The 22,576-nt window shown below is 50.4% G+C and overlaps 1 protein-coding gene across 3 annotated transcripts in view; it reads right to left on the reverse strand.

Annotated features, from left to right (window-relative positions):
- Positions 1-22,576, reverse strand: part of KLHL29 (kelch like family member 29) — a 320,072-nt gene that overhangs the window by 212,006 nt on the left and 85,490 nt on the right. For 2 of the 3 annotated variants that reach the window (XM_030920719.1, XM_030920721.1), the window contains exon 2: positions 21,377-21,484. The exons of the other annotated variant lie outside the window; for it this stretch is intronic. The gene's annotated coding sequence lies outside the window, so the exon portion shown is untranslated. The remainder of the gene's footprint in view (positions 1-21,376; positions 21,485-22,576) is intronic. 3 annotated transcript variants of the gene reach the window in all.

Below are 22,576 nucleotides of genomic sequence, written 5' to 3' on the forward strand. Positions count from 1 at the left end.
CTGGGCCCCCTAGGGCAGCTCTGGCCAATCATGCAGGTCTGGAGGCCACTTGAGGCCTTGCTTCCTGCCCAGGCCGCGCACCCCCACCCCCTGCCTCCCTCCACCACCCACCCCGCTGAAGGTTAGAGGGGGTGCTGCTGCTGCACACTGGCGGGGGACCCTTTTTGGGGGAACACATATCTTTCCAGTGGGGACAGGATGGGGGAGAGGGAGAGAGGTACCAGGGCTGTGCTCTTCCCGCATACCTCCTTCCAAATTGAAGAGGACCTTGAATGAATGGAGCAGGAAAACAGGCAGTTTCAATAGTCTGGTGATGTTTCAGCTCTTAAGTTCAGAGGTGGGATGGATCATGCGTGTTCATTTCATTGTTGTCATACAACATATCTAAATGTTACATATCTTATTCTGAAAATACCATATTACATAAAAAATTATAAGTGGTATGCAGGGCTGCCTGGTGTCTAAGGATGCAAAACCAAATTTCTAAGATCAGTTTGGCTCCAGGAACAGCTGATATCCCACTGCTGCAGCGGGTAAGGCGGAGTCCTGTTTGGAACCCAGTGAGCCCCTCTTGTGCCCCCGAGACTGAGCAGTGCCGTCCGGGCAGTGTGAAGGACACATGGGTGGCCAAGTTGCAAAGACAGCTCATCTGAGGCCATGCCATAGGTGACTGGCTGCAGCTCGGGCTGAGGCAGGAGCGGAGTGGGGCTGGCCAATTCGGCAGCAACTCCAGGATTTGGTTCATAAGTAAAAACAAGCAGTGGGGGAAGAACAGCTGGTGTTGAGTCTGGTGCTAGGATTAGTCTGCAACGCTAATCACAAGAAGTGGAAAAAATTAGGAGGTCCTGCCTGCCAAGGAGGTTTTCAAACACATGCGCGTGCTACAGTCGTGGCGGGATTAGACTCTCCCAGCGCCAATAAGGTAGGCGTCCACAGCCATGAGTCGGAGCCCGTTCTGGGGTGTCACACCCGGAGCCCTGGCCTTGACACGATGCCAGAAGAGGCCGTCACTCTCATTGGAGCTGTGGGTGCAGTGGAGGTGGGTACGGTACAGGCCCAACCCCAAAGCTCCTGTGTGATGTCCTGGAGAGAAGCTGGGACCAATGGGGGCTGGGAGCATGTCCCCAGCCCCAAGGGACACAGCGGGATTGACTGTTATACCCACTGCCACCCAGGGCAGAAGATAAAGAACACTGTATGGTTTAAGTGAGATGTCATTCCAGACATTCACGAAAACGGGAACTCCAGCCAAACGTCAGAAGACACAACCTTAACACCTCTGCAGCAAACTTATCATGTGTCCCAGGGCCAGGTAGGGGCAATGACCTGGACCCACCTCACCAAAAAGCATGGCACGGGTATCAGGATTGGGGGGCTCCATTGACTTCCCTGCCTCCTCCCTGACAGCCCACAGAGGAACCTACTAGAACGTCACTACAGGGGCCACCTCCTGCAGCCCCTCACATCTTTTATCATTTCCCTTATAAATGGGGTTTCCAGCCAGGTACAGTGATGCACGCCTGTGATCCCAGCACTCTGGGAAACTGAGGTGTGAAAGTTGCTTGAGGCCAGGAGTTCGAGACTCCGTCTCCAAAAAATAAAATAAAAATAGAAATAAATCAAAAAACGAGATTTCCTTCCAAAAGAGGCACAGAGGTGCATTAAAGGCCCAGGTGCTTGGGGCTGGGTGAGAGGGAAGGAGAGATTAGCTTACGGAGATGAAAGGAGCACTGCCGCTTCATCAAGACCGGTATACTGTAATAGTGCAAGGCCAGTGTGAGGCGCACGACAGATACGCTGATGGCAACTGGGGGTGGAAAGAAGACAGAAGGAGCCGCCAAGCAGGGAAAGGACCAAGAAGTGGGAGAGAAAACTAGGTGATGGGTCACCAGAATCCATCCTGGACCAGATGGAAGCCGAGGGGGCTTTCGTGATCCTCAGCCCCAGAATCATGACTGGGGGGTAGGGGTCGCTCATGCCATTGCCAAGCCTTGGGGCCAAAGCAAACCCTGTTCTCAGAACTCTGCAGAGAGGCTCCAGCAGTCTACATGAAGGTCCCTGCAGTCCTATATCTTGGAAATGTGCCTGATGGATATTCACGACAAAGCACGTGCTTTTAGAGCAGGCTGGATTGGTTGCCTTTCCACTTGGACTGCAGGCAGCTGAAAAAGATGCTTGGGCCTGTGGCGTGCCTGTTCCCAGGAAGCGTTTCCTTAAGGTCACAGGAAAGCATCTCTGTGGAGGAGCTGCTGGTGGAAATGTTCCCAGCGCCCTTCCCTGCCTGTCCCAGCCCCCCAGACCTTCATTTTGGTGTTGCTATTTGCTTCTACAAAATGTGGAGCTTTTCAAAAGACATTTAATTTCCTTTGTTGCTATTCAGTTGCCATAGTCAATTAAAATCTATCAATGCCCCTGAATAAATTTGTGCTAGGTGAAGAAAGAGCCTCAGTACAATCTCTCGACATGATCTCTATTACCTTATGTTACTTTAATAGCTAGAGTAATAGTTTGTTATTAATGGAATTAAGCAATTTAGTTCAAGCTTCCCAGAGGTCTTATAAGACAACTATTATAATTTGTATTCTCAGATTTTTCCATTGAGTAGATGCCATGTGTTTTACATTACTTGCTAATGTTTCGAGAGATAGCAGTAGTATATTTAATATCTGGCTTTGTTTAATGATTCTAAACCTCTTTTGGTGTAGGTAAGTGCTGCTGGAATTTTGAGCAATTTAAAAGTCTACACTGTACAAATAATTATCTCCAATATTACTCAGCTCAATTTCAATTTGTGCTTTTACTTTGCCATCTATCCATCCCAAAGATTTGACCCAAAATGTGTTTTCCATTTTTCTCACTAAAAGAAAAAGTCTCCTGTCCCTATGGAGAAGGTCAGAAAACAACGTACTTCTTCAGGTGACCACATGGATACACAGACACAGACACACACACACACATACACATGCACACACGCACACACACACACATACTCTCTCACACACAGACACACGCGCACACCCCGCTCCCAGAGATTTAGCATATTCGAATAGAGTCATATTTAATCAAAGATTTAAAAAATAGTTTTTGATGATTGCAAAACCTGTTTTTAGAAGAAATAAATGTATTCACTGCATTATGAAACAGCTTGAGAAAACAAGATCGTACAATGTACACCATCTCTGTATTTAAATAGTTTCATTTCTATTCATGAGCTCCCTGATTAGATACATGGAAAATATCATCAGTAAAATATGAATAATTCTGACAAATTAATAGCTGATTTTTTAAAAAAGGAAAATATGTGTAAGTATCTCATCCTCATTAGATAAAGCTGCTACTGGGGGTGCATGAACATCATGGCCTGCCTGGCCATGGCATAAATCCCTCTTAAACAGCAAGCAGAGAAGCAAAAGCTCCTAGAGGCCCCCTGGGAACTGTGCTAACAGGAAAGGGCAATGCTATTTGCAAGAACAGGTTGGGGCAAACACTGAGCTGGCCAGGCTTGTGAAGTGCTCTACCTTACGTCATTCCTGTGCGGGAGGCAGGGCAAAGACGACAGGGCTGTGAGATGTTAGAGCAGGAACGAAGCTTGAACATCATCTTGTCCAACTGCCCATTAGATCCTGGACTATTTCCACCGTTGCAGATGAGGGAGAGATGAAAGTGATTTGCCTAAGGTTATACAGCTGCAACGGAGAGAGGCAGGACTTGACTTCTGGCTTTTGGGCTCAGACACCCGTGCTTTTCCTGTGGGCTGCATCTATTGTGAGGCTATGGTAAGGAGGGCCTCCAAGGAACCCAGCTGATTGGCAAAAACAAGAGGAGGTTCGGGACCAGCCAGAACTAGCTCTGTCTTGCTTTACAAACCCCTTCTCTTAGGATATTACCTCCCTTTTTCCTTCCTTCCCAACCAGCCTTTGAGATTCAACTTTGTTTTGCACAGAGCCCCAGAAAACTCATGCTTTCCTTATATTCATATAAGCATCAGGCTAAAGGACCCAGCCCCAAATGGAACTCTCTGGTTCTTAATTCCCTTACTTCCCATTGCAAAGGAGATTAAATCTGATGCTTCAGCTAATTTCTTAAAGTCACGGCCCACCAGCCCTGTGTTGCTGCCAGACAATGGAAGGGTAGCCTGAAACCAGGTATCTGCCCCTCATCCAGTAAGCCGAGGCTGGAGGGTGGGCCACGTGACTGCTATCAAACAGCAAGGCTTGTGGGTGGGTGCAGGGGTTTTCAGAAGGTGGGGTGAACAAGACCGGCAGCCCCAAACAGGTCGAACAGAAAAGGCCCTCACAGGCTCATTTCCTCTTCGGCACTAGAGGCATGAACAACGTGCAAGGAGGAAGGAGGTCTTCCTTGGGAGGACGTCCAGGGGGCCAGTCCAGAGAGAGCCATGGGAATAGCATCTCAGGTAGAGACCACGCGGAAGAGGCACAGTGGCATGAGGTCTTAGAGTGTGATTGTGGGTGGTGTGCTTTTGGCACAGGTGTCTGGAACTTGGCCTCCAGAGTCTGGGGAGGCTAGTGGCGTGATCTGCAGATCTCCCTCTGGGGCCAGTGCGCCGGAGGAGCTGGAGGGAAAAAGGTGGAGGTAGGGATCCCATGGTGGCTGCTCAGGTGCCAGTTGGTGAGGGTCTGCTGAAGGAAGTCAAGAGCAGTGGGGATGGAGGGGAAGAACAGGTGGGAGGGATGGTTAGGAGATAGAGCTGAGAGCCTGTAGTATGTGGAGGCGAGATACACTCTCAGGTTTCTAACTAGGGGACTGGGCAAATGGTGTTGCCATTTCCAGAGGTGGGGGGCACGGGAGGAGGAGGAGGCTTGAGGAAACACGGAGTTCAGCGAGGTCGCACGGCACCTGAGTGGCATCCAGGGGGAGGGGCAGTGGACAGCCATGTCAACAGGACCAATCCCTAGGGATAGATTCGGGAGGCTCCAGCATAGAGCTGAGGAACAGGAGATAAGTAGCACCTGGAGGGCTGGAAGTGATACGGGATTCCCACTGCTGGGACAGGGATGAAAGGGGCTGCTACCTGAGGGCAAGAGGAGCAGGAGCAGAGCTGCTGGCCCAGCGGGGGAAATGCTTGCATGCATGGGAGTTATAGGCCTTGAGACCCAATTTATACCCCCCAGCCCCCCAGGCACCTGAGGCCATGTAGCGCCCTGTATCTGCTTTGCTGGTGTGCCTAGGCCTTCCCTCTGCCTTTCCCCAGGCAGGAGAAAAGCATCACTGGAGGAACTCATACTGAACCACCAGACCACATTCGCGCAGGTCCCTGCACTAAAGGCCAGTCCACCTGAGCTCCCAGGTGTAGGAGAGCAGAGCTCAGAGGCTGTGTCACTCATATACCCACCCACCTGCAGAGGGCCTCTCCGGGTCATCAGCGGTTCTCCATCCTATGTGGGGCAATGGCCTTCCACAGAGCACAGGTGGAAGCTGCTGGTGTCCCTAGGGGCTGGAGCACTGAGTTTCATACTAGAATCTGATATAGGGTCGGGGGAAAGGGGAGGGAGAGCATTAGGACATATACCTAATGCATGCAGGACTTAGAACCTAGATGATGGGTTTGTAGGTACAGCACACCACCATGGCACATGTATACCTATGAAACAAACCTGTGTGTTCTGTACATGAATCCCAGAACTTAAAGTAAAATTTTAAAAAATCATATCAGGTAAAAAAATCTGATGTAAAGAAGGAGAGAGGGCTAGGGTTCAGCCCAGCCTCCTGGACCAGCACAGTTGGCAACTGGATGGGCCCAGGGCTGCCCGTTATACCCTCCAGAGATCCCTGCAACCTAGCAGCTGGCATGGGGGGTTTAGGTTGGGAGCCGTCCATTTAAACAGCCCTGAGGAGGGAGGGGTATGAACCACCATTAATACTGAATGACTGCCACTCTGTTTACTTTTACAAGCCCCAACTTTCCATAAATCCAAAGTCAGAAATCAATCATCTTTTATGGAATATATTAATGGCAATTCCACTATTTAAATCCAATCAATGCAGGTGGGGTTTTTTCCCCCATGGCATTGGAGCCAAGTAGTTTGAAAAGGGGGCTTTTGACTAAAGAATGGAAAAATAAAGCCTAATGACCTTGCTCACATCTCAGTATCACACTTAGATACCTGCTTAGGAAAAAGAGATTCGGTTTCTCTCCATTTATCCTGCAGAGTAGGAAGGTTTTAATTCCACTGGCCTAGGAAAAATAAAAATTCTTCTCTTGTATTCACTGTGTGCTGTCCGAGTGTTGTCAGGACCACTCAGCATCATTGCTTTTTCAACTCAGTCACTTAGCTACTGTGATCTACTGCTTTCCAATCAGATTTTTTTTTTTTTAACCATCAACCCAACTCTTCCAGGAATTGGCTTCAATGGCCTACAAAATAGCTTATCTTTAGCAGAAACAAGTAGGGGATTTTTGTTCCCAGAAGTAAAAAGGCACAAAAACAAGACAGAAACCTAGTGGTTCAGGAGATCAAGAGGCCAAAAGAATCCTCCAGAGAATGTATGCGCCTGCATGCGCATCCTCGCCCATGGTGGCTCCCCCAGTGCACACTCACTAAATAAGCGAATGATCTTTCCATTCAACATCGGCTGAGGCCGGCAGGGAAACAATCCATTGCCAGCACTAGAGTGAGGGGAGCATAAATAAGACTGTTTTTTCAAACACAAATGTGGAACCTAGAGTGGACGAGGAGTCTCCTGGTACCCGCCTGAGAGGCCCTCCTCCTTCCCCAGCCACCTCCTCCTCTCCCTTAGGACCTGACGTGGGCACCTCCTCCTTGGTGTGGGCACTCCCACCAGCCCAGGTCCCTGACCAGACTCCACGCATGCACGTTTCACTGTGAGGTGCTGATCCGTTCATGTGTCCATCTCCCCAGCCGCTGCAGGGGCCAAGCCCATTCACTCGGGGCCATCTAGTGCTGTCCCTGCAGGAGGGGCCCTGCCACCACCATGCCCCCATCCCAGAGTGGAGCCTTGTCTCGTGCATTAATGCGAAGCCATCCTCTTGGGCGGCTTTCACGAGGACAGATTCAACAGCACAGGTTTCTGAGAATGCTTCGGCATGGCAGGAAGTACGCAAGGACTTCTGACTCACCCTGCTTTTGGAGGCAGCTGGGGACGAGCTCTTCTCCATTTCCACTCCAAACAAAATAAGGGAAAATGGGCTTAAATTGCAGCAAGGGAGATTCAGGTCAGATAGAAGAAAAGCCTGCAGGAGCCACCGGAATAGGGACTCTGGAAGCTGATGGAATTTCTTTCCCTGGAGACCTTTGGGAAGAGGCTTTAGTGTCAGGGACAATCCATCCCCAGGGCTTTCTGTAGAAGGACCAGCCAGCCTTGCCGGTAGGCCCTTCCTCCCAGCACATCACTCAGCACCCCGCTGGGGAAGAGGAGGGCACCCTCCAAGTGGACCCACAGTCACAGACCCATCCTTCCTTGGGGATGTCAGATTGTTAGAGCCCACGGAAACGCCACGTTCTCTGCTTTGTGATAAACGCCAGTTTCTCTCATTCCTTTATTGCTGGGGTTGGAAACTACCCCTCCCTTCCCTAAATAATACTTTTATTTTCTCTCAATCTGGCCACAACCAGGGTATGCAAAGTCCTGTCCTGATGGGCTGTAGTAGCCACCCCAGGAGCCAGAGCTTCCTAACCTCCCTGGGACTGGCCAAGCCCAAGAGTAAAACAAGACCCTTAATAGAGATTTTGGAATGTGGTCCCTTCTTCTTTGGGATAAGCAAGAGGTAGACGGCTTTGCATTAGTCACCAGAATGCCCAGGCAATTCCAATGAGCAGCCGAGGTCAGAGGCACTGCCAAGCCTGGAGGAAAATGTGTGGTCCACTTGTGGCCCATCGGTAGGCCTTTCTGGATGTGATTTTGTGTAGGCGTCACTCCCTGTTCCTACTCCTGTGATTCTGTCTCCTCCTTTTGATTTATGATGTCTTCATGAGTCCTTTTAAGTCCCCTGCAATTCTTCCTGGAACTCAATGAGGTGAAAACAAGTAGAGTAGAGAAAATAGAAAACCTTCCTGCTTTTCTCCGGCTGGGGCCTGGGCACAGCTCCCACCCATCAGGCCTCCCCTTCCCCAGACACAGGAGCTGGGTCACGGTCTCATTCTGTAATCCCGCAATGGGGAATTGTAGCCAGTTCTGCCAAGAGTCCTCCAAGGCCCCATAGAAGAGGCTGGTCTGGTTCCCAGCAACTGCGTGCTGAGACGAGACTGAGCGGGAGACGGGGGACGCCCAGAGACGGCTGCCAGAGCATCATCCAGTCCAGGCTGGCAGTAGCTGGGCCCCCCTCTCTGCCTTCCATGTCCACTCCTCAGCCCCACGCTGAATAGAAGGTGGAGATTGTCAGCAAAAGGCCAGGGGCGACTGGGGTGGAATTTTTCCCCAATCCTGAAAGCAAGGAGCTCAGGCCAGGGGCAGGAGGTGTGCCACTGTGAAGCTTGCCTGACACATAAGACAGGGCCAGCGCCTCCCGTGAGGCAATTCTGTTCAAAGGAGATGGGAAGATTCCAGCTGTTTCAAGCTGTTCTAGAAAGCACAAGTGACCCACTGTCTTGCCACGCATCTGCCAGTCCTGACCACGTCACTGGCCACAGGAGGTTAAAAGGCTAGAAGGGGCCTCCCCTTGGGCTGGTTACTGTGGTTATTGAGTAATCAGCATGCACCGAGCCACTGTGGCTTCTCCCACCACATGGCCCGGCTGCAGAGGTTTGTGCAACATTCCAGATGTGTGACAATTAGAGGCTCAACATCTAGAAATTCTACCCTGTTCCTTGACACTTGCAACTCAGGGCAGTTCTGTTTCCCTGAGAAGAAAAAACAGAGACCTTCATGACTATGGGCCTTGAAAGGCTGGTTATAATACGGGGACCAACAATGTCTGCAGTGTCCCTACCCAGGAGAAAAAGAACGGAGCCTTTTAGCAGGGAGAGTGGGACACCCCAAGGACCCCTTCTAGCCTGGGGCACGGGGGGCAGGTCCTGCAGATGATACAGGGTGGGCTGCTGGCCTTGCTGGTAGGTGATGGCATGGCAGGAGAGGAGAAGCTCTTGGCAGAGCTAACCCAGTCCTAATGACCAACCCACGCAGCCAGGGTTCCTGGCATCTGAGCAAAGAACTTCTTCCCCAGAACAAAGTACTTCTAGGGGGTATAGCCAGAGATATATATGCAAGGTGTCCCCTGGGCAGGAGAAATGCAATAGGCTCATTAGAAGATGGACATTCTAATTCTGTGCGTGCAGAAGATATCCCCTCCTGTTCCTCTCCCCAGTATCCTTGGTTTGGCCTCCAAACACCACTAGAAGCCTCACTACAACATTAAGTAGCCAGCCAGCAAGGAGATGCTCTGCTCTACAGCCTCTGGGAAGCACCTCCTGGAACCCATCTAGGGCTTACAGTCTTGCTGGAGAGACAAAGGTCACACAGAAATAAAGGCTGGACACATGACAAGAGGTACAGCTGCTCACACGAGGGAGTGGGACGCCCTAGCTAAGAGTGAGAGCTCTCACAACATACAGATGTGAACTCCAGACCTGGGCTTTCTAGTTCAGCGACCTTGGATAAGTTATTTAGTCTCTAAACCTCAGTTTACTTCTCGGTACAGGAGATAACAACAGTAGCTACAGCCCTAATGCCGCTGGGAGGATTCCACGAGAAAGTGCACACAAGTTGCTTAGCACAGCGTTGGGCACTTGGCCAGCACTCATTGGGTTCACAGACGCAGTCCTGCGTGAGCTCCGGGAAGGGGTGATACCTTTGGTCAGGAGTAGTGAGGGAGGGCTTCAGGGAGGAAGTGTGGCCTGAGCAGGGCCCTAAGGATGGGCCCTGTTGACACCAGAGGTGAGCAGGGAGCTGCCCTGCAGGAGGTGGCTGCATTTCTACAGCTGTGCTCGCCCTCATCAAGCCTCATTCTAAATGGATTATTGTTTATTGGCAGCTTATCCCATCCCTCGGGTTATGAATTATTTACCGGATAATGACTTCATAATTGTTAATGACAGATGCCCCAAGGACAGGCTGACATAACTTCTGAGGCCACAGTGCTAATTGTGGTGGAGTCCCAGAAGCCCCCACGTGGCCCCATCCAGAGTGTCACTCCTAGGGACAGAGCCTGACTGGTCCTTGGAGATCAGTCATGAATCCAGCCCCCTCATGATGCAGATAAAGACAGCAACATCCAAAGAGGGGCACAGACATGCCTCTAGGTCTCAAAGCCTGTCAGTGGCAATCATGGGAGGGATAAGCCTCAGCATCTCGGATGGCCCATTCGTCACTGTCCAGGTTTGGGCTACTGGACACTGTGAGCTGAGCAGGAGGTCAGATCCTCTTCAAGGGGTGAGGGGCTAAATGAAATGGAGCTGTGATAGGTGCTTAGAGATTCCCTACCAGAAGTAAGTGGGAGGGGCCCCAGGACCCTCTGCTGTGGCCTATGGAGAACTGGAATAGGATGCAGCCCAGTGGCTGTTTGGGATCTTGTGGGCCAAGGAGGGCCACCTCCCTGGGAGCAGACAGATATCCCCTGCAACTGGCTGCATTCAGCAAGCGAAGGCTGCAGGATGACTGACAGGTGAGGGTGGGAGGTGGGCACGCCAACACCTTCCTTGAAGATGCATTTGGTCTCAAAGAAGGTATGAATTAAGTCCATGACTCAGCTAGGGTCCTAGTCATTTAGAATAGTAAGAGTAAAGCCTTGTACAGTACCACGTCTTACGCACTATTCTAGGCACTTTATTATGTTAACTCATTTAGTCCTTACAAACACCAGATAATTTTATGAAAATCTCTATTTTGCACATGAAGAAATGGAGACACAGGGAGGTTAAGGACTGTGCCCAGAGGTTGCACAGCTGCAAAGGGGCAGGGCTGGGATTAGGACCAAGGCAGTCCAGCAGCTGTGCTTGTGACCATTACTTTCTGCTGCTTGCTGTTGCCTGAATGAATGGAACAAAGGTCGTGAGGACTCTCTGAATATGGAACGTACCTTTCTAAACGTGGCTTGAATGTGATGTTCAGCATACTGAGAGCCTGGGTTCTAGTAAGATCTGGGAGGCCTAGCTTCCTCCTGGGCCATGGACTATGCTTGGAACAGTGGGAAAGAGAGCTCTGCCTGGGTGCACCATGTTCCCAGAGGCGGTGGCCTTGGTAGGGCAGGGTCAGTGCGTCACCCTCTGCCCTAACAAGGGCGGCTCTTAGCTGCCTTGATAGGTGTGGCTGGCTCCTTTCACACACAGTTTAGATAGGTTAAAGGAGCCACTTTAGATCATTCATTCATCTCAGAAACATTTGAGAGCCTTCTTTGTGCCAGGCTTTGTGACTGAGACACACTGACTGTGACAGTCCCTGCCATCAAGGAACTCCTGGTAGTCTCCCGAGAGGGTTCTGTGATCTGAGGAGGTAGGGCTGAGGGGCCCAGGAGCACAGCCAGAGGCCGTGGGAACTGACTTTCCATTCATCAATTCCTTTTCAGCATGTGTAGGATGTTTGGCTTTGCAGGCTCCCCTCAGTACTCGGGGTGGGAATGAGCCTTGAGCATCCTGGACAGTGACGGGACCACACCGGAACCAGGAAGCAGCAAGTACTACAAGGGTGCTGGGGAGAGAAATGGCATCACGGCGTCAGAGGAGAGAGAATTCCCTCAGGGGCGGCCCTGGTGCTCTTTGCCAGAAGATAGGTAGGGATGGGAGAGGTGCTTCTGGGAGACTCGCTCAGTAGGACCAAGTGCCCCAAGGTGGGATATGAACACTCAGGTAGGTCAGAGAGTACAGGAGTCTGTAGAGATGTGAGCAAGAGCCCAGCAGAGACTGGTGCAGGCCAGATTTCCTTTATCTGATCCACAGAGGCAGCAGCTGTAGCTCAGGGAGGACCTGTGCAAGATGGCAGAGCACCACAAATGCATTTCAGAAAGCCTTGAACTGGTGCTAAATAAATAATCACACTGTTTATTCTGAGATGGAGAGGGAGGACACCTCCTCTCTGTGCTAATGGCAGGGGCGCGGCTCTTTGGCTGGCGGGGCCGACACCAGCACATCTCACATCCTGGAGTGCTGATCCCAGAAAGGCCTGGACAGAACCTCTCTGCGTTCTGACTTCCCTTTCCCACTTTCAGCACGCGCCGTGTACCTAGAGAATGGAGTGCTGGGTTAATTGTTACCTCCTGTGCTGTTACTAGGTTACTTTGTAAAAGCAGAAATGTGCTTCTAATGATTTTTGCTGTTGCTGCTACCTTATAAGCCAGATGCTTTTATCTAAATGAGTTGCTACAAATCAAGGGTGGCCTGTGAGGACTGCTAGGCTGCATCTGTCTTCCACAGGTGAGCTCAGGCTCTGTGTGTGAGGCTGAAATCTCCCCATTCTCTTTGCATCCAGCCTGCTTACAAGAAAGGGTGAAAATAGGTATTGGCGGCTGTCATGAATGACCTCCAGGTGGTCTGGGAGCAAGTGGAGGGGTCTCCAGCCTGTGATGGTCATTCTGTGTCCTGTTCCACTTGGCTCAGGAAGGTGACAGCCTGGGTCTAGTTGACCCGTGGTCTTTAGGCCTCTTGGGTCATGGTGGGTGGGAAGAAGGGCAGCCCACACGTGGCTCCTTCAGTTATCTTCCTGAGTGGGGGTTGGGACCACACTGCAGCCCAGCAGATGGTCAATGCCTAGCTTGACACGTCGTATGTGCTGCACTAATGGTCGTGGGAGGCAGGCAGGCATGTGATTGATACTTGCTCAGAGCTTTTTAGGCTTCAAAATAAGGAGTGGCAGCTGACACGGGGACAAGATGGGTCCCTAGGTTATATTAGGAACCAGGAGACAGGGACTTTAGTTTCTGCTCTGCCTTGATGGGTTGTGTGACCTTGAGCAAGATACTAGACCTCTCTGGGCTTTGGTTTGCTCCTTGGTACAATAAATGGCAACAAGAACCCCTTTTTGTCTACCTCCTAGAGTCCCTCTCACGATCCAGGAGAGGAAGCTGTGAAAACACTTTGCAATCTAAAAGCACTAGGTCACACGAGGAGGTAACATAAATCGTCTATCTTTAGCCTTAGAGGTTCCAACAAATTGGAGTTGGAGTAGGAGTTGCCAAGGAGTCTCTGTTTTGGGGTCGGGGAGTCCACATGGAGCCTAGCTGTGAGGGTGGCTCTGGCCAATGCCCTGTGAGCTTTCAGCTACATCCCATTATATGAGAGAGTGACCTTGGGAGGGTTAGCATGGCATTCAAGGCTGTGTCTCCCAATTCTTAGGTTTCCCTTAGCATTTCTGCTCTGATATCTTTGGTCTTTTTATATCTTCAGGCTTTTACACAAGCTGTTCCCATTGCCTACAGTGTTCCCTGCACACATATATAAATGCATAGATTTTGATTTCCAGCTTTAAGGCACCTCTTCTTTGAAGCCTGTGGTTTTGATCAAACTAAGCTAGCTGCTGAGTATTCTCACTCCCTCAAATGTGTGCTCTGGGTCAGGGTTTTTGTCTCATATGGTCACTGTGATACCCCCAGTGCCTACAACAATGCCTAGCATTATAGTAGATGCTAACTAAGTACTGTTGAGTAAATGAGCTGCTCTTCCATAGCACTTGGTATACATTCTTCTTATTGCATTTATCACATATTTGCCACATAAGAATTGATCGCATTTATCATGTAAGAATTTGTATGTACTTGCTGCCCCACCGGACTGAGAGCTCCTTGCAGGCAGGGCTTTCGTCTGACCTCTCTGGATCCCAGATCTAGGACAATGTACAATGTGACTACTAGGAAGTGTTGAAGGAATGAATGAATGAGTGTTGCAACACTCTTTTGTTGCACCATGTGCTGGGTATTCATCCTACAGTCCCCAGTACTCCTGGCACTATTTGTCTCATTGTAAGAGAGAGAAAGAGGAGTGGAGTTGGAGAGAAACAGGAGAAATTTATGATTAGAAGACAAAAGCTTAAAAGTCTTTCTGAGTGGCCTCTGAGTATGAGTAAGTGAGATCATCCCTACAAGACAGAAGTCCATCAATTTCAGAGCATGGTCACTCAATGTATACATACACGGTGCCTTCCCTGAGGAGTATGCACACACAGTGCTTTCCCTGAGGAGGATGCACACACGGTGCTTTCCACTGATGGATGTTTTTGTGCAAGTTAGAACGAGGCACCCCTTCCTCCGAACTCTCAAGGGCACAGCGATACTCCCAGAGCACAGGCTGGGGGTCAGAACCCATGTCTACTTGGCCAGGTGCCCTCACGGAGGGCACAAACTCACAACTGTTCCCGGCAGCCCCAGCCACCGGAGTAGGTGCAAGGTAAGCAAGGAGACAGGCCGCTTAGAACATCAAATTTTGCCATAAAAATAAACTCTGAGGTTTGTGGAGAAGCTATTTCTAGCCCAGGTGCCAAACGAGGTTCTGCAGCTAGACTGGACGGCTATGCGCCCCTCCATCTCCCACCATTCACTAAGAGAAACTACCCACGTGCATGCTCTCCTCAGTTCCCTGGCTTCCAGGACTGGGGAAAGAGTCCATCCCGGGCATCTCCAGCCTCTTGCTGACAATCTCTGCCCGCTGTCTAGCGTGGGGCTGAGTGGAGCTGACAAGGAAGACTGAAAAGGGGGCCATGGCCTTCCACAATCCTGAACTGGGTGGCGCTTTGGTGGCCATCATTAGCCATCTCTGATCTCCCCCAGTCCAGTGTCAGCACTCAGATGCTGTGAACCAAACCAGCCTCTTCTTTTCTTTTTTTTAAACAAAAAAAGTGTTGCAACACTCTTTTGTTGCACCATGTGCTGGGTATTCATCCTACAGTCCCCAGTACTCCTGGCACTATTTGTCCCGTTGTAAGAGAGAAAGAGAGGGGTGGAGTTGGAGAGAGAGAAAAGAAATTTGTGATTAGAAGACAAAAGCTTAAAAGTCTTTCTGAGTGGCCTCTGAGTATGAGTAAGTGAGATCATCCCTACAGGACAGAAGTCCATCAATTTCAGAGCATGGTCACTCAATGTATACATACACGGTGCTTTCCCTGAGCAGGATGCACACATGGTGCTTTCCCCTGATGGATGTTTTTGTGCAAGCTAGAAAGAGGCACTCCTCCCTCTGAACTCTCAAGGGCACAGCGATACTCCCAGAGCACAGGCTGGGGGTCAAAACCCATGTCTCCTTGGCCAGGTGCCCTCACGGAGGGCACAAACTCACAACTGTTCCCGGCAGCCCCAGCTCACTGCAACCTCTGCCTCCTGGGTTCAAGCAATTCTCCTGCCTCAGCCACCCGAATAGCTGGGATTACAGGCATGTGCTACTACACCCGGCTAATTTCCGTATTTTCTAGTAGAGACAGGGTTTTGCCATGTTGGTCAGGCTGGTCTCGAACTCCTGACCTCAGATGATCTGCCTGCCTCAACCTCCCAAAGTGCTGGGATCACAGGCTTGAGCCACTGCTCTCAGCCCAAACCAGCCTCTTCTATGGGATCTTGGAGGGCTCTTGGCAGAACTAGCTACAATTCCCCATTGTGGGGTTACAGAACGAGGCTGCTGACCAGTTACTGTGGCTGGGGAAACAGGAGGCTCCTACCCTCTTTCCAGGGAGGCCTGACTGGGGTGGGAGCTGTGCCCAGGTCCCAGCCAGAGAAAAGCAGGAACCTTTCTACTCTATTTGTTTTCACTTTGCTAAGTTCCAGAAAGGATTGCAGGGGACTTAAAAGGATACATTAAGACACCATAAATTAAAAGTAGGAGAGAGAATCACAAGTGTAGGAGCAGGAAACGGAGGAGGGAATGTTGCCTACATGAAACCATATTTAGAAAGTGCCATACACAGGCTACAGGTGGGCCACAAATCTGCCTCCAGGCTTGGCAGTGCTTCTGACCTGGGCCACCCGTCAGAACCACCTGGAGAGCTTTACAAAAGTCCAGATGCCTGGATCCACCTCCCAGAGACTGACTGTGAACTCACGCATCTGGTATGTAGCCTGGGTATGAGAATTTAAAAAATCTCCCTGGGTGATGTCATATGCAGCCAGAGTTGAGAGTTACTGTTTCGAGAGCTTGGAAGAGGCAAGTCTGTTACAACATGATTTGTGGGTCCAGGAGATCCTATGATGGTGGCTCAGGAGGGGAATATGTCTGTGGTGAAATCAGAGACACCTCTCCCAAGGGTCCTAGCAAAGGAGTCACAAGTGACAGGATAAACATTAACTGCCACAGAATCCTAAATGAAGGTGCACTGTTGTGACCTGGAGGGCAGCAGATATTCTAACAGCCCGTAGAGTTCATGTAAAAGCATTCCAGGTGGGGCAAGATGAACACAGTACAACATAGCCAAGGTATCCAGCTTTTGGATATCCAGCTTTTAGCTTGATCCGGGGGTAGATTTTAAAGGATCTGAAAGACTAGACAAATTACACATCATCCAGGAATATTGTTTTGCAAAATCTTTATAACTCCCATCTGAGTGCCTCAAGCCACAGAATTCAGGAACCTGCTAATGACACCTATGAGTTGACAGTAGTGGTTAAAGTTTTAAAACACACTGATATCCTCATGAGAACAATTAGAATATCTGGGGGAAGGAGCCAGGCATCTGTACCTTTTTTTTTTTTTTTTTTTTTTGAGACAGAGTCTCCCTCTGTCACCTAGGCTGGAGTGGTGCAGTGGCGCGATCTTGGCTCACTGCAACCTCCGCCTCCCAGTTTCAAGCGATTCTCCTACCTCAGCCTCCTGAGTAGCTGGGACTACAGGCATGTGCCACTATGCCCGGCTAATTTTTGTATTTTTAGTAGAGACAGGGTTTCACTATGTTGGCCAGGCTGGTCCCAAACTCCTGGCCTCAAGTGATCTGCCCGCCTCAGCCTCCCAAAGTGCTGGGATTACCGGCATGAGCCATCGCGCCTGGCCCATCTGTAGTTCTTAAAGCTCTCTGGGCAATTCCAATGTGCACCAAGGGCTGAGAACTGCTGGCCCTGGTGGCACCGTTCCTCCCTTGCCACCGTTCAAGGTCCTGAGAGGTGGGAAGGCTGGGGTTATTCCCATTTCACAGCTGAGGATACTGAGGCTCAGAAGGCTTTATAGCGCTTTCCCAGAGTGAGTGGTAGATTTGGGACTAGAATCCAGAGCTTGCCTCCAATCCCAGGTTCCCTGCCACCATGCTGCCTGTGAGGACATGCTGTCTGTGGTTCTGTAATCTCTGAACTGAATAAAATTATCTGATCCCAAGAGGTATGCATGAACAGGGCCCTGTGCTGGGCTTATAGAGAAAAGAGGATGGTTCCTATCCTCAGTAAGCTCAGGGTCCAGGAAGGAAGGTGAGCAGCCTAAGGCAAAGGAGATGGAGATGCATGGCTAAGGGAGGGAGGAGGGCTGACACAGTCCAAGTACAAGGCTTCCTTGGAGAGCAAGGAAGCAGCTTTGTCTTGGACAGGCGGAGTCTGATATGTGAATCAGAGAGCAGGGATCTGCTATGCACAGGCTGCTGAAGTGATCCGGACCTTAGGACAGAGGTGCCATCTGGGAGTCAAGCCTGGGAATAGCTGAAGCAGAGGGAGGGGAGGGAGGGCTGGGGATACAGGGAGCTGAGGAAAGCCTTGTGGCACCAATACCTCCCCTTCCTGGCGGGAGGAGGTAGTGGAGCTGGAGGACGGCAGCTCACATGAGCAAGATGGACAGGAAGCAGGAGAAGAGGCCACTTGCTGACACCGAGGTGGACAGCACAGGCTGGAGGTCTGCAGCCCTGTGGATGGAAAGGTGCGGAACAGCTGCAGGGTACCAGGCAGGGAACGGACCAGAATCCCAAATGCCTGCATAGGGCTGAGGGCTCGGCTAAGTTTCTGTTGAGGGATCTGGGCCCCAGCTAGTGGGTGTGGTCACATGGCCTTCTCAGGGGTGTGAGCGCCCAGATACCTATTTGAAGAAGGGGCTGCAGAGGTCCCCAGAGCAGGCCAGGAAAAGCAGATACAGTCAGAAGACAAGGGCAGAGTGTCTGTGTCGGCCAGAAACACTGAGATGTCTGCCTGCAGGTCCCTCCTTGAGGTGGACACCACGGAGGCCAAGAGGGGAGTGGACAAGGGGAGAGCAAGGCTGTCCACGGCAGGAGGGAGGGAAGACAGGCAGAGGGCAAGGGAGTGCGATCAGAGAGGATGCCCGCAGGATGGACTGGGGGAAGTGAAGGTGGGGGGTGTGGAAGCCCAGGGCACAGCACACGGTGTTCTCTAACTGCCATTAGCTCCGGAGACATTTGCAACCCCCTCCGAAGGCGCAGGTGGCATCTAGGTCATCTCGTTTGCTGAGGACAGGGGGACAAATGGCCTGGACAGACTGAGAGGGTCTCAATGATGGAGGCAGCAGATGCTGCCCAGGGTGGCTCCAGCACCAGTGGCGATCAGCACTGCCCTTCACCACTTCCAGAGCCCGAGGTGCCTGCTAATGCCATTCTTGGCTCAGCCTTGGGCTCTGCGCAAACTGAGTCCTCAGCTCAACTCCCCTCACCCCTCTTCCCTGCAGTGCAGGTATCAGATTTCACTCCTGCTAGCTGGTTCCAGTATGGTCTTCTTTCCACCAAACCACAGAAAAGCAGAGCGCCGCCCTCCACGCTTGGCTGTTGAACTGGCGTTTCGTAGCAGGTTACACAGGGCCCTGTGAGCTGGCCCAGTTTCCACAGCAAACTGATAGCTGCTTCCACTGATCCCCAGGGGTCACAGAACCACCTAGGGGCCTCGGAACCTTCCTATCATCTTGGAAATCAATGGGACTCCTGCATGTGAGGGGAGCGCACAGCCAGCACCAGGCCGCGTGTCGTGTTGCAGGCACTCCCAGGCACAGTCCTGGCTGCACATGGTGATTTGTTTACTGAGAGCTAGGCAGGTGCTGGTATGAGTGGCGGAGCGGGAGGAACACAGAGACGGATCAGGTACAATTCCCATCCTCCAGGAACTGGCCAAGTGCTAGGGAAGACAGACTTGAGTTCACCATGGGGACCCTGGTCTGGGGGCGCAGAGATAGAGGCCCACATAGGGTGCATCTTACCAGCTATGCCTGGTGAAACCACCCTCAAGGTCCCTCCCCATCCTAAAGTACATGATTACCAGAGTTCAGGATGAACAAGAGAACAAGAGCCATGTGCCACCCTGCATCAGCAGCAGGGAAGATTAGACCCCAGACTAAGGGTCAACATTTAAGAAACCAAAACGCACTGTCCTGGGGTGTCTCTGTTCCCTTCCTTCTTGCCAAACTCACAGGTGCATACAAGGAGAGCTGGCTTCTGTGAAGAACATGTTCTCAATCTTTTCTTTGCCCCGTGTAGAAGCAGGGATGCCCTGGCTGCCAAACCAACATTTCGCTGCCTTGTTTTCCAACTCCCCTTCTCTGACCCAACAGGAGGCCTGGAGTCAAAGGATTCCCCAGTGCTGGGGATATCGCTAGCAAGGACAGCCATCCCCCGCCAGTGGTGCCGTGGGTGTGTGCCAACAGCCCACCAGCTTCTTAGGTCAGGAACCCACCTCTCCTCTGGCTGCCCCTACTGGGCTGCTGGGAGGCTGCAGGCTGGATGCACTGTGGGGTCACAGGGTGGGGAACCTTCCATTTCAGTGCTGATCCTGGCCCAGTCCACAGCCTTCTCTCCCACTTCCTGCTGACAACCAAGGCTACCCCTAGCCTGAGATTCCAAAGCCATATTTTCTCCTCTCTGTGCAAGGCTTCTGGCTGGGGACAGCCATCCCCAACCTCACAGTCTCTGAGTCCAAAGAGAAAGCTCTCTGACCAGCAGAGAATCTGGATGTGGCAGGAGTCTTGTTTGTCTGACACTCTGCCCCTGCTGCAGATGGAAGCTGGAGTTTGGACTCAGGCAGAGGCCAGGAGGCTACCGGTCAGAGGGCATGAGGGTGGGCTGCTATGACCTATGCTCACCCAGCACTAGGCCCCGTGTGTTATGCAGACGCAGCCTGTACCTCTAAAGGCTCAAGTCGCACAAGGACATATGAGGCTGGGCCAGCTGGGCCTCTACTGTCCTGGATCCGAGAGCCCACTCCTCTGCCCTCCAGCCTGCTTCATTCCAGGCCCAGTTCCTGTCCCTTCAGTAGCATGAAATGTGGCGAATGTTGTCAACTCTAGCTCCAGGCCTCCTTGTCTCTGCAGGCACATTCCTGGCCTGCCGATGGGAGCTAAAGCAGATCCCAGACGGGAGATTCTGTTCACAAGATTGTGCCCTCCCAAGGCAGGCCAAGTTCCCCCACACTTCTGGCTGCCTGATCCTGCTTGGAGAACCTGGAATCAAAAGTTTAGGCCAGGACTCTAAAAATTTAACGCAAGGAAGTCATCACATGACTATGTAGATACATATGCAACAATGTTTGTTGTGCTGTTATTTGTAATAGTGAAATATTTAAAATATGTTAAATGTCCATCAATAGGGCATTAAGTGAATCATGTATGCTATTACATCCACAGAGTAGACAGTCTGTAAAAATGGTGATACAGATTTCTATTTACTGACATACAAAATGGCTTGACACATTGTTGAATCTAAATAACGTGCCCCCACACAGTACCCACAGTCAGATCCTGTGTGCACGTGTGTGCCTGTGTGCACTGTTTACATATGTGCATAAGAAAAAGCCAGGAAAGAAATACTAAAATGGTTATCTCTGGGGAACGGGATTATAAGTCATTTATATACTTTTAGCCACTATCCTTTAAAATCCCTTTACAATGAATAAATAATATTTTCATATTTAATAATACATTTTAATAATAAAACTTAATTATAAAACTTAATTACAGTTTTTAAGGAGGTTAAAGGTCACCTAGCTGCTGGCCATCCTCAGATCTAACCTCCTGGGGAAAGCCAAGGCCCAGGTAAGCAAGAAAGTGTCACAGAGATTCTTTGATGCGGCGCGGTGGCTCACGCCTGCTATCCCAGCACTCTGGGAGGCCGAGGTGGGTGGATCACCTGAGGCCAGGAGTTCAAGACCAGCCTGGCCAACATGGCGAAACCATGTCGTGATAGCACACGTGATAGCCAGTCATGATACCACATGCCTGTAGTCCCAGCTACTTGGGAGGCTGAAGTGAAAGGATCGCTTGAACCTGGAGGCAGAGATTGCAATGAGCTAAGACTGCACCACTGTGCTCCAGCCTGGGCGGCACAGTGAGACTGTGCCTCCAAAAAAAAAAAAAAAAAGTCATAGATATTCTCTTTGGTTGATTCTAGAAGGACTGAGGCTTAACATGGCTTAGCTAAACCCCAGTACCGGTTGATCACACGCCTGTGGTAAAAACTGCCCTGAGGAAGACGGCGAAAGGACCTACTGCGCTTTCTCCCCTTCCCCCATACATTTAGTGTGAGAGGAGAGAGCTGGCTACGCTCAGGCCTGATGACTTTATTTCCAGTGAGCCAAGTAGAGACCTACCTTGCGCCGCCCGTCTCTGGCAAGCTCAGGATTCGTCCCCAGGATGCAAAAACCTCGATGGCCGCCAACACTTAGCAAAGCGTGAGCATCACCAGGAATCCAGATAGTCTAGAAAGAGAGGAAAAAAGAGTGGGGTAGGGGTGGGGAAAAGGTCTAATTTTTTCTCTTTCTTTCTTTCTTTCTTTCTTTCCTTTCTTTCCTTTCTTTCCTTTCTTTCCTATCTTTCTTTTTTCTTTTCTTTTTTCTTTTTTTTTGCAAAAAGATCTCTTTTGAATTCCACCATCCCAGGTGGATGGTGTCCCCACACTAACTGGATGCTAGTCTCCGCCTCAGATGTCCCCGATGCTGAGTTGCATACTGTGGATTATCTCACACGAGCTGTGCACAAACGGCCAGCTACGTGGGTAGCAGATTACTCCTAGTGGCAGACATGAGGCATCCCTTGCCCATCCTCCGAATACACACAGCCCTAATCCCCACCATTGAGCCACTGACACTGAATAAGAGAGAGAACAATGGTATTGTCTTCCATCTAATCCAAACTAAGAAACTCCAGCAATGGGGAAAAAGAAAAAATTTAAGTCTTTAATCTAATACTGAGAAGGACACAAACTGTAGAATTACAAAAACAAATCATTACTGTTTTCACACAATGGGCAAGAAGACCTTGAGGAGGCAAAGAATAGGTTTCCTGGGGAGAAATTTTTTTTTTTTTTTAAATTATAGATTTAATACCTGGGACAAAGAGGCTATCTATGACGGGGAGGCAGAGCTACTCCTGGTTCCTTCTTTTAAATGTAATCTATGAGAAAGCCATCTTCACGACGGGAAACGGCATCTCCCACTGCAAAACGCACAACTGTCATTACCTGGGAATCAATATATTTTTTTAAACCGAATATATCATTATCAATTGATTTTCCTTTTTCCTCTTAGCACTCCAGAGTCCCGGGTAGCAAGGGAAAGCTTTAATGTGATATAAAGGATTTGGACAGGTAAATAAGTTATTGTAAACTCATTCTGCCTTATGGCCAGCTTCCCTCTGACAATGTGACGAGTCTTTCTCAGATCCTCTCAACCTAAGCTTTTCCAGCGGCCGCTGATAGAGACGCACGTGAGCCATATCAAACAGCCATTTTAAAGCTGAAGGTGGCAAAAATGTTATTTTTCCCAAGGATGGAATGTTCTCTTTACAACTGA

The sequence above is a fragment of the Rhinopithecus roxellana genome, chromosome 17 (genome assembly GCF_007565055.1).
Source record: "Rhinopithecus roxellana isolate Shanxi Qingling chromosome 17, ASM756505v1, whole genome shotgun sequence".
Taxonomy (NCBI): Eukaryota; Metazoa; Chordata; class Mammalia; order Primates; family Cercopithecidae; genus Rhinopithecus; species Rhinopithecus roxellana.